The sequence below is a fragment of the Aquarana catesbeiana genome, linkage group LG01, assembly GCF_042186555.1.
Source record: "Aquarana catesbeiana isolate 2022-GZ linkage group LG01, ASM4218655v1, whole genome shotgun sequence".
NCBI classification, from domain to species: Eukaryota; Metazoa; Chordata; class Amphibia; order Anura; family Ranidae; genus Aquarana; species Aquarana catesbeiana.
In genome coordinates this window covers 408,072,242-408,085,073 of record NC_133324.1, presented here as the reverse complement: position 1 = coordinate 408,085,073, position 12,832 = coordinate 408,072,242, and the positions used below count along the sequence as shown (strand labels likewise).

Here is a 12,832-nt window from a genome sequence, read left to right as displayed (position 1 = left end):
TTAAAAACTTAAAGGTCATTCTGAATAATAGAAGTAGGCTAGAAAAAAATTTCATATATGTATTTCCACGCTGAATGTTTTTACATTTTGACCATAGATACCATTTTTAATCCATTGAAAACAGGGTCATTATGATTTGCCTATATATATAGGTGCGAATAAGGGCACCTAGTGCATAAATAAAAGCCCTGCCAAATACATGGTAAGAGCTATAACACAAACATATGCACATGGTGAGGGCACATGAAGCCTGAAATAAAGTTTAAATTGTACACAGGATCCAGCTGGAGGATTCTAGAAACTATTTTTAAGCTGTACTAAAAGAAAAATGCTTACTAAACAAGGTGTGCACAAGTACAATATAATAATAAAGAAATCTAGTTGTTAGGAACGTTTCCAAATAGTAGGGCAGAAAATCCACGCTAAAGTTTCATTTAACAGGCTGTCAGGTTTTTGATGTGAAGCTAATGAATGCAGCAGCAAACAAATTCATCAAACCCAACATCAAAACAACTGCATTTCATTCCATCAAGGGAAAAGAAAAATTAAATACAACCTGCAGGCCACCACTTTGATGTAGCACACCCACACAGAGCATGCTTCACAGCAGCCCCTGTTGCAAAATATGCACGAACTAACCAAAATGTCAGCAAAGGAACTGGCATCTGTATTCCAAACAGTGGACAGTGTTAGCTTTTCCTTCTTTAAATAGTAACTCTACTTTTGTTGAGAAAAAAATATTCCCCTCTGAGTGATATATGTGCATTGCAAGGATTTTAACACACTTTGTTGCAGAATTCTACCTTTTATCATTCTGGAGAAATAGCCGTTTGTCTGTGTCCATGTGCTGAGTGAGTCTGTATGGGAGTGGTTTTGTAATTATCCATCAGCTGCTGTACCTGCAGGTCTCCAATGGAGGAAAATTGCAAGGTCTGCATCCCTTTAGACGGGCCTTTCTTTGGGAATATCTCATCAAAAATTCAATTTTTGTTGCAGGGGATGCACAAAATCGAATTTGAATCATAATGCAGACTTCTGGGAAAATCAGTAAGCCAATCACACAAGCAGGAAATGAGGAAATTACATACCTTGGGGGGGGGGGTATTCTGTACACTATCTGTGTACAGAACGCCTTCAGGTGGCCATTGCATTTTACAGATAATTACAGTGCTGCAGTTTGATAATGAAAGGTACTTTTTAACAACATTCAATTACAATAGGACTTGTGCGGCAATTGTATACGCTATAGATATTTTTTTTTCCCCCCCACCAAAGTGGAGGTACCCTTTAACAGTGACTAGAAAAACAGTGACAAGCAGCTCTCTCGTTTGTCTACATCTTATTGGAAGTGATGCAACCATACACTGCTGGGAAAAATTTGCGTGAGAAGAACTCCCCTCTAATTCCACGCCTTATAAGAAATTATGCTACCATACATCGTTGCTCTGAAAAGTTAGAACTCCTCTATAATTCCATCTCCTGAAAAGACTTGTTGACAAGGACAAGTCTCTACAATAACAAAATCTATTGTAATCTGATGACAACCAAAGACATTTCAGTTAATAGTGCTAAATAGTTAATAAACCCAAGTATATTTTGTTTCAAAGGGTTTGAATCCACATTAACAATTCTAATATCTCAAAATGTTAAGAGAAAAAAAAAAAAAAAAAAAAAAAAAAAAAAAAAAAGCTTGTTCCTGAAGAATTCCAGTTTTCCATGTATCATTAAAGTGGTTGTAACCCTACTGATAAAATATTTTTTCACTAGATAAAATTAAACCTATATTGATCGTTTCTTCCATAGCTATGCACAGACCTGTCAATGGTCACGTGCACTGCTGGGGCATGTATGTCATAGGAAATTACGTTGCCATCGAGCTTCTGCATTTCCATCAGTCCAGGCGGCGCAACGTCACTTCCTCCTAAAGGGAAATGCCCAGTCAATTAAGGCAGGAGGGGAGCATGGCTATGTACTGACTACAGAAGACACAGGTGAGCTCTGCTCTTGCACAGCAAGTCTGTATCTTCAGTGGGATGATGGCAAGATGTAAACCAACCATACTAGCATGGATCGGCTGCCATGCTAGAGTGGTCACTTTACTTGTAGGAAGAGCGCAGCGCAGGCAGGATCAACTAAGTAAATTAGAACTTTGGCAGGCAATAATAAAATATTAATATGATCACAATGAACTAATTTAAAAAGCCAGTGGAATTTTTTTTTTTTTTTTTTTTAGGAATACAATCACTTTACTTATATATAAAAAAAAAAAAAATACAGTGCCTTACAAAAGTATTCGCCCCCCTTGGCATTTTTCATGTTTTGTTGCCTCACAACCAGAAATTAACATGGATTGTTTGAGGATTTGCATCATTTAATTTACAGAACATGCCCACAACTTTGAAGACTTTTTTTTTATTGTGAAGCAAACATCAAATAGGACAAAATAACAGAAAAAGTCAATGTGCATAACTATTCACCCCCCTAAAGTCAATACTTTGTAGAGCCACCTTTTGTGGCTAACACAGCTCCAAGTCGCTTTGGATAAGTCTCTAAGAGCTTGCCACATCTTATCACTGGGATTTTTGCCCATTCCTCCTTGCAAAACTGCTCCAGCTCCTTCAAGTTGGATGGTTTGCGCTTATGAACTGCAATCTCTATTGGATTGAGGTCTGGGCTTTGACTAGGCCATTCCAACACATTTACATGTTTCCCCTTAAACCACTCAAGTGTTGCTTTAGCAGTGTGTTTGGGGTCATTGTCCTGCTGGAAGGTGAACCTCCGTCCTAGCCTCAAATCACACACAGAGTGGTACAGGTTTTGCTCAAGACAATCCCTGTATTTAGCACCATCCATCTTTTCCTCAACGCTGACCAGTTTCCCAGTCCCGACTGCTGAAAAACAACCCCAGAGCATGATGCTGTCACCACCATGTTTCACTGTGGGGATGGTGTTCTTTGGGTGATATGATGTGTTGGGTTTGTGCCAGACATAGTGTTTTCTTTGATGGCCAAAAAGTTCAATTTTAGTCTCATCGGACCAGAGCACCTTCCTCCATACATCTTGGGAGTCTCCCACATGTCTTTTCGAAAACTCAAAACGTGCCATCTTGTTTTTTGCTGAAAGTAATGGCTTTCTTCTGGCCACTCTGCCATAAAGCCCAACTCCGTGGAGCGTATGGCTTATTGTCGTCCTATGTACAGATACTCCAGTCTCTGCTGTGGAACTCTGCAGCTCCTCCAGGGTTACCTTAGGTCTCTGTGCTGTAGAGCTGCACGATTCTGGCTAAAATGAGAATCGCAATTTTTTTGCTTAGAATATAGATCATGATTCTCTCACGATTCTCACGGCGTAACATCATCTTTCACATCAAACAAAAAAATTGGGCTAACTTTATGATTTTTTTTTTTTTTATTCATTAAAGTGTATTTTTCCCTAAAAATTGCGTTTGAAAGACCACTGTGCAAATATAGTGCAACATAAATTATTGCAACAGTCGCCATTTTATTCCCTAGGGTCTCTGCTATATATATATATATATATATATATATATATATATATATATATATAATATGTTTGGGGGTTCCAAGTAATTTTCTATAAAAAAAATCTGATTTTAACTGTAAGAAACAAGTATCAGAAAAAGGTTTAGACTTTAAGTGATTAAACTTCCTGCATTTAAACACAGTAGTTTTATCCCTTTGATCTTTGATCTAAGATGGAGGAGTTACAATGTTGTTAAAAACTTGGCAGACTGCCAGAGTGAGCAGAGAACTCTCTATATTTGTTGCATGTAAGAATCTGGAAACTCTGCAATACAGATCGTCAGGGGGTTGCATCGAGATCGCAATCTTTTAACGATTAATTGTGCAGCTCTACTGTGCTGCCTCTCCGATTAATGCCCTCTTTGCCCGGTCCGTAAATATGGGTGTGCAGCCGCCTCTTAGCAGGTTTGCTGTTGCGCCATGTTCTTTCCATTTGGTTATGATAGATGTGATGGTGCTCCTAGGGATCATCAAAGATTTTGATATTTTTTTATAACCTAACCCTGACTTGTACTTCTCAACAACATTGTCCCTTACTTGTTTGGATAGTTCCTTGGTCTTCATGGCAGTGTTTGGTTAGTGGTGCCTCTTGCTTAGGTGTTACAGCCTCTGGGGTGTTTCAAAAAGGTGTGTATATGTAATGACAGATCATGTGACACTTAGATTGCACACAGGTGGACATAATTTCACTAATTATGTGACTTCTGAAGGTAATTGGTTGCACCAGAGCTTTTTATGGGCTTCATAACAAAGGGGGTGAATACATACACATGCCAATTATCAGTTTTTTATTTCTGAAAAAAAGTTTTATGCATATATTTTTCTAATTTTACTTCACCAACTTAGACTATTGTGTTCTGATCCATCACATATTCAGATTAAAAAAAACATTTAACTAAAGGCTGTAATGTAACAAAATAGTTAAAAAGCCAAGGAGGGTGATTACTTTTGCAAGGCACTGTACACTTCTGTTTTCTGTTTCTTCTAGACAGTGCTGGTCAGCCAATTTGAGGCCTGGCTTTTTTGGATTATGCTATTTAGAGGCTTGCTTCCATTATTCCCAGAGAATGTGGAAAGCTTCTAAATACCAAAAACATAGTGCTGTAACCTTCCACATACAAATAATACATGTGAATGACTTTTGGCAGCTGCAGAACATCTTAAGTTGCTGAGAAAGAACCACAATACAAATTTTAAAGCAAGTTACTGTTCCAGGCGAGTCCACACTTGCCCACTGCAGATATCTGGGTGCACCTTCAGCTCGTCTCTGCACAACATATCCCTCTGTCAAATCATAAGCAGGGTACATATAGGAAGACTGAAGAACTTTGACACATTCACATAAAACATTACTTACTCGGAGTCATTGCTCCATGAGAAAAAACTGTTAAGCAACAGATCTGCAGTGTTTCTGTACATACCCCAGTTGAGTACAAAAATGAAATGTATAAAGCAAACTCCAGTGAGCGCTAGTTCCATGTCCTGAGTGAGGAATATGCAGAAAGAAGGTGGTCAGGAAGAGAACGTTTGACCTAAGTAAGGATCCAAACCTGTTGTCAATAATAATGGGTTCTTACATCTCCATGGCATGGTTTAATATTATAAACATTAAAAACTGTTCACTCCCATATTACCATAATGTTTGATGCAGCAAGGCATAAGCTGAAGTTCCCCTTGAAGGCCTAGACCCACCCTAAGCCTGAAAACCTAGACGCATCCGAAGCTTAGAGCTTGTACATGTGGACACAATGCTCTTTCACATACTAATGCCTGTGTATACAAGAGCGTACAGTCTATATTTCCCCTGCTTTATCCTGAATTCAGTGGATTGAACTGGTCACAAGGAACAATCATAACTGTGATAAGGGAGTCTGAGCTCCGCCATCAGACCTCACTGTCGGAGACTCAGAGGTATGTTTGAAGCCTGTACTTAATTCATCTTTCCACCTATCGCAGCTTTTATACTGGCAGACAAAACTAATTCTACCAAACGTATCCTTGCTTTAGTTTTTAGAAAACTGCCCCAAAGATAATATGAATGTAGGGCAGAGTAGTAACAGTGGTAATGATTTCTTCTTCTGCTCTAGTTTTTAGGGCTTCAGAATTAAGTTAATCATCTTCGACTTGTGGCAAGAGGAGCCCTCTGATGTGGCCCACAAGCTTAAGCCAGGGAAGCGCACACCGGGTCAAAGAGTTCAGATCACGATCAACGGGTTGCCAACCGGCCATCCAAGAGCATCAGAGTACATGGAGCCGACGCAGGCAAAAGGGGAAGCAGGCAGCCGCATAAGAAGCATGAGCTGCATAAGCCAATGCTTCCGCTGCAGTGGTGGCTCCTGTCAAACTGCACTTCACCTGAAACTTTCTGGCAGCCCGGAGAGCAACGCCAGCAGAAGCTGGGAGAGGAAAAGAAGATCGGTGTACTAAACATTACATACACTGCACTTTTGCAATGGGCATATTAGCACTTATAAAAAAGTGTTTATAGACTGCTTTCACACTAATCCACGGGTGCAGCGCACTACACCTGAGGCTTTGCCCTGGGTTTGCTGCACTGAGCCATAGACTTATATTAAATCCTGTGGGTTAATCCTGAATACAGGAGTTTTCATGCGGTTTCAGAAAGTGCATCATGCCCGCAAGATGTAATACAAGTCTATGGTAAAGCGCAGCTAACCCGCAGGTGCCCGCGACCGGTTACCAAATCACCTAATTGGGCCTCGCTCATTAAAAGGTTGAGCACCCCTGTCTTAAACCATAATATGCATGAAATAAAAAATAAAAAATATGTACAGAGCAGTGTCGGGGACAAAAACACAAACATATCTATTCATTCCACTAGAAATTGCAAAAAAATTTACAAAACCCTCTTCCAAATGGAAAAATCACAGAAAATGCAACAGTGAGCCATCAGTAGGTTTTCCAATGTAATGCAGCATTTCTGCTATCATTAAGTATGCTGGAAATAACTTCGTGCTTAACATATGAAGGCACAGATTACAAAGCAAGAAAACAAGCTTGATTACAGCTTTCACCTCAGCCAGCTAAATACGGCATTAGTAGTCAATGATTTCACCTTAAGGTCATATTGACAGCTTAAACTCATGACTGGAGATTTTGCCATCACTTTTCCTGTATGCTCTCAGCACTACAATTTTGAATACATTATTGAGTGGTATTATGTTTATGTCTACAATTAATCCACTGAAGTCACTTCCAAAGTCACCTGAGAAGGGCAAACAAAGTCCTGTAATAAGCAATACTGAACTGGGGCAGAAAGGGGCTATAATGAGTGCGATTAACTCCTTATCACCACTGAATGACATTTTCTCCTTCAAAAATCCTGAATTATGAAAAAAAAAAAAAAAGTCAGACAGATAGATACAGTCAGTATCAAAGGCAGTCCTCTTATCAATCTAAATATTTTATCCAGTCAAATGAAGACAGTATGGCAGTACTTTGGATATTTTGTGCTTTGGCCAGCTTATCTGCTGATAGGACTGTTCTTTGCTGTTTATCTCACCCATATTTATATAGCCTAGACTCTTCACAGGTTGAATTTCATGTTACACATTGACTCATTGTAGCTTAATGTGTATGCATAGCCATTTTTTAATTTTTTTTTGATTGAGTAGGGAAGAATTAGAAGCCAAAGAGAATAGCATTTGTAGAAATTTTAAATCTGAAGTTTGTTTATTTTATTAACACCCCCAGGGATGCTACTTGCCATCAATGAAGTGTGTCCCATTTGCTGGTTACTGCTGTTTACTATAGAAATGCTCAATCCTCTGCCCTTAGATACTCCCAGAGCGGTGATCTTCTGGTGCTGAGGGGGTTAATATCAGTGGTTGCATCGATCACAGTTACTTGTGAAGAGTGTGGACTATGAATGGTTCTACTGGGAACAGTTATAACAGTCTACTGAATACTTACAATTCTACTAGCCTAGTCTGTTACCCTATCTTCCTGCTCCTGGAGACAACACCTCTGGACACACTCTCTGTCCCCTTCTGTCTGTTATCTTCCTTGCCCCCCCCCCCCCCTAATCTTTTTATCCTACCCTGTTAAACCCCTTATATACAATTCTCCTCCCTTTACCATAGTCAATTCATTACCCTCACTTTGATCCTCAATCCATATATACGGAAAAACAAAAAACTGGCTCTCATCAGACTTGCTTTTTTAATCCTTGTGGTTCTGCTGCTTCAAAAGGGACTAAACTATGGCAATTGATATTTAATACAACTATCCATCCAAAGTGATCCGTTTTGTATCTTGATGTTACTATTACCATATACCCTTACTGTTTGCATTGTGAAAGTACCTTATTATTATGTGGAGTCCTGATGTGAACCTATAAAGAAAGAATTGAAAAAAAAGTGCACACTATGCCCGCTCCACATACACTGTACTACAGGCTCCCACAATGCAAAGCGTGTACTGAATAGTAGACAAGAGAATAAATTAAAAGGTCCACTTCATCCAATCACGGAACACTTTTCATTGTGGGAACTTATAATATTGATGCTATGAATGGGGCACGGGAGCAGAAAAACAAATTCACTCAACAACAGCTTCAACTCTTGCTTATGTTAATTTGGGAATATAAGATGTAATAAAAGTCAGTGGAGAAACATCATTAGTCTTTATCTTCCTACTAGCTGTGGGTAATTGATGCAAAACTATGGAATTATCAGATGGGCAATCCGCCCAAAATTCTTGGGCAACATTTACTCTATGTATAAAGCCAAATTAGAGGACAGCTCTCATGTTCATGTAACATTCAACCTCATCAATTTTAGAGAAGGTCTTTACTGTAGCACTCACTTTTGAAAAAAGGTGTACTAACATTCCTTTAACCTGTTCATAAGTAATATTTGCCTGCTTTAACTTTGGAATCCTAATCTTTCATTGTCTATGGAGAGTGTTCAACTGTTGGTTAAACAAAGATTTTAAAAAACACAGCATGCCACAATCAAGAATTTGGTCTAGCATCCCCAATAGCAAGGGGGCAGTGAGCCCCCTGCCTGCTTTTGGGGTCCCACAGATCCATAACAAGTTCAATTGTGCACATACAATTCTAAATTTATGAATATTTACATTCGGGGTCAAGCAGATTCCACCTCAACGTGTCCCTGCAGTAGGTCTTCTCCAACACCAGGATCCCAAATGAGAAAGCACAAGCCCTTCCTCCTTACAGTATGATTTTAGATGCACAGGGAACTGTGGTGATGTCTTAACAGAGATCTCTGCGACTGTGACTCTGTTCAATGATCAGATTGGGACTAATTCCAAACATGGGCCATGATGTAACCAGAGGTTCAACAGTGAGGAGGAGGGGAACGTACTCCTTTGGGATTCAACAACTAGAGGTGACACACCAAGGAACTCATGAATGCATTGCTGGAACCAGGAAGGTGCCTTACCGCAACACATGTTAACACATGAAATATCACAACTGATAATGCAACACAATGGACTGCTGAAGTCTGAAGGGGGCCATCAAAAAAACCTCCCATGTCCCAATGCAGCAGAGTGTTGGATGACTAGGACGGTAAGTGTAAGCTTACACATCTTGCAGACTGACGGGCCATAAAATAAAATTTTCAACCATTTTATATTTACAGATCTGAACACAGCTGCATTGTTTTAATGGAGACATTTACACAGAGGCGTAAACATGGACTGCGTTTAGACCTGTAACCAAAAACCCAAGAAAATGCATCTGAGGACAAGCTTATACACATATACCATTAAGAAAAAACGTATCTATTTACTGTAAAATTATTACAGCCGTATTAGGGCATATAAATGCAACCTAAATGTATTGCAACTGTGCCCTTTATGCTGTGCAAACGTCTGCCAATATATATACAGTAAATTCTGTACAATCACAAAATTTGCGTGACAGAGCATTATCAGTTTTCTAGTAAGACCGCATAGCAGAAGCGGTTTGCCATCAGACCATCTCTCTGGTCTTGTATAAACACACTGAAGTTGGGTAGGGGAGAAGGGGGGGGGGGGTGGGATAGGGGCTAGTTAGGTCGTATGTTAGAGCACATCTGACAGTTACAGTGTAATCTGTTTGACCTAATCCCCCTTCTCTATTAGCATATATCAGACAGAAGTCAAAAATAGTTATACCACACTTAAATTGGTATAAGAACACAAAAAACTATGGTCAATGGGCTAAACATTTTTCTCCAGGAAAGCTGAGCAGGAAAATTCAAAGATTTTAACTTGAAACACAAGTTTGTGAAAGAAAAAGGTTTTAAATTTTTAAACAGAACTTTTATACTTTGGAACTAATAGGTTTGATTGGGGAGTGTGTATGTTATATTTTGTACTACTCACTGTTAATTTCCATGTTGTACTCATATTACCATTGTTTAAACAGTTTAGAGAGAAAGTCCCCTCATGTTTTTGTGAAAAAAAATTGTTTTTTCCTACAGCTTATCTGTAAAATCCTTTTCTTGGAGTACATTACGAACACAGAGCAGGCCATATTAATGACTATATGGGTTATACGCCACCTATAGGTGAATGGACACTGGCAAACCAATAGACAGAAAGTTCTCCCTATAGCCTGTACCTTAGTTTTGTAGCAAGCAATGAAGATCCCAGAAAAAAAGGGGAGGGAACTCTGTGTCCAGTGATATACTCCAAGAAAAGGATTTTACAGGTAAGCTGTAGGAAAAATCAATTTTTCTTTATCGTACATCACGGACACAGAGCGGGCCATAATAATGACCATCTGAGATGTCCTAAAGCAATGCCCATGAGAGGGAGGAACGCAGTAACCCTAAGCCCACTAACAAAAGACCTATATTGCTGCTTGCAGCACACTGTGGCCAAACACAGCCCCTTCTCACGCTTGAACATCCACTTGGTAGAAACCTAGTGAATGTATGCACTGAAGTCCAAATAGCAGCCTTCCAAATCTGATCCATAGGTATCTGATGATGCACTGCCCAAGAAGCACTCACCCTTCTAGTGGAATGTGCTCTCAATCTAAAGGGTGGGGCCTTACTCTTTAATCCATACGACTGAACAATGACCTGGCGAAGCCACTGAGAAATAGTGGAACTTGTCGCTGCCTGCCCCTTCTTAAGCCCATCTGGCAGGACAAAAAAAGAATCAGTCTTCCAAATCAGAGCAGACATTTTTAAATAGAACTTGACTGCCTGAACTACATCATGTAAATGTAGCAACGTCTCCTCTGTAGTCCTAGGATTCTGAAAAAAAAAAAGAGGGTAGGGTGAGATCCTGGTTTAAATGAAAACTGGAAATCATTTTAGGTAAAAAATACGGATGGGGACGCAAGACCACTCTGTCTTGGTGTAAGACCAAAAAGGGCCGCCAATTCTGATAACCTTCATGGCGGGTCTCGTCACTTCCGGACCTTGAAGGACCGGGTCCCCCATATTATTTGGGGTCCACACCCTTGGACTTACACAGCACCCTGTTGGAAATGTAATTGGGCATAGAGACCAGGATTCCCAAAGCACCAGGGTCCAGCGTCACATAGGCCACGTTACAGGCAAAACCTCGCTCCCTCCTTCCGCGGCTCGGGTGCAATCCATTTTAGCCTTTTTGCCATCAGAAAGGATCCGATCATAATGCTCCATTTTTACTGGGACATCATTAGATTGAAGTGCTTTAAACAGCCATGACTATCACCTTCAAGACACTGAGGTACTTCCTGCATGGGAGGGGGTTATATAGGGGGAACTTCCTATCTATTGGTTTGCCAGTGTCCATTCACCTATAGGTGGCGTATAACCCAGATAGTCATTATTATGGCCTGCTCTGTGTTCCATGATGTACGATAAAAAAAAGTGGTGTGTACCCTTTTTGTGGCTGAGCACCCAACAACGGTCATACATGGCTAAAATGTTGTGCTGTCATGCTGTGGCTCATATGATAAATTCAATAATACCATAAAGCCCGATGAACTCCAGAAACCTCTATGTTATAAGTTGAATATAAGCCGGTTTTCACCTTGAAAGAGAACTCAGCTACTTATCTTTTCGTTGAAATAAGAAATGTGAGCAAAACCTATTCTGTTAGCTGAATGATACATAGGCCTTCCACTTCAGTGCCAGAGAAAGAGCACTTGAACATTACTAAGTACTGAACAAACAATCCTGAAATACAATCAGTTTTGATACAGTTTAGTCTGAACAATTCAGGAGGCCTTGTACAATTATATGCTCATGGAAAGCTTAAAGAGTAACTCCATTTTTACTGAGCAAAAAAAAACACTCCTCTTCTCCAAGTGATCTAGGTACATTGCTAGGATTTTAACAAACATTTATGCATATTCCTACCTTTTGTTATTCTGAAGAAATAGCTGTTTGTCTGTGTCCCATGTGCAGAGTAAACGTAAATGGGAGTGATTGTATAATTTAGCAATGCACGGAAAAGGTCATTCTGGACCAAAACCAAAATCTCAGGAAGCTCTTGGACGAAAACCGAAACAGTTTTTAAAATATACATATATTAAACTTTTTAATTAATTGTTTTTGAATTGCTTTTGCATTAAAATAGCACAAGTAAAGCTCAAGACAAATGTATCCCTTTAAATTCTATGTCTTCACACTGGTCCATTGCGCTTCCGTTGTAGTGCAATGCACCTCCCCATTGAAATGCATTGAAAATGCAGCACAAATGTATCAAAAATACACTGTGTTGCGTTTTTGAGTCATATGAAAATTACAGCAAAATCACACGCTTTTTCGGTTGCCATTATCAGTACCTTTTTTCCATTGCCAAAGCGCAGATAATCCTAATTTTAAGCAGCTGATATGTCCGTGTATCCCTTGTACAATTATCAATCAGCTGCTGCACCTGCTGGGCTCTAATAGAAAAAAAAATAGCAGGGTCTGCATCTCTTTAAATGTGATTTTCTTTTGGAGTATCTCACCAAAAATCTAATTTTGTTGCAGGGGATGCCCAAAATCTGACTTGTATCTTAGCGCAGACTTCTGGGAAAATCAGTGAGCCAATCACACAAGCAGTAAATTATATTTCCGGGGGATGTTCTGTGCACCATCTTTGTACAGAACACCTCTAGGTTGCCATATTGCATTGCACGTTACAGAAAATTACAGCGCTGCAGATTAAAGGTTTTTTAGTAACATTCATTTACAATATGAATTGTATTGCAACTGTAACATGTATTTTTTTTTTTCCCTCCACAAAAATGGAGTTACCCTTTAACTCATAAAACATTTGTTTTTACCAGAGAAAACTTTGCCATTTTATAACAAAAGATGACAGATTCAAAT

The 12,832-nt window shown here is 39.4% G+C and overlaps 1 protein-coding gene across 2 annotated transcripts in view; it reads right to left on the bottom strand.

The window, feature by feature from the left end:
• Positions 1-12,832, bottom strand: part of KDM4C (lysine demethylase 4C) — an 852,000-nt gene that overhangs the window by 581,850 nt on the left and 257,318 nt on the right. The window lies entirely within an intron of this gene.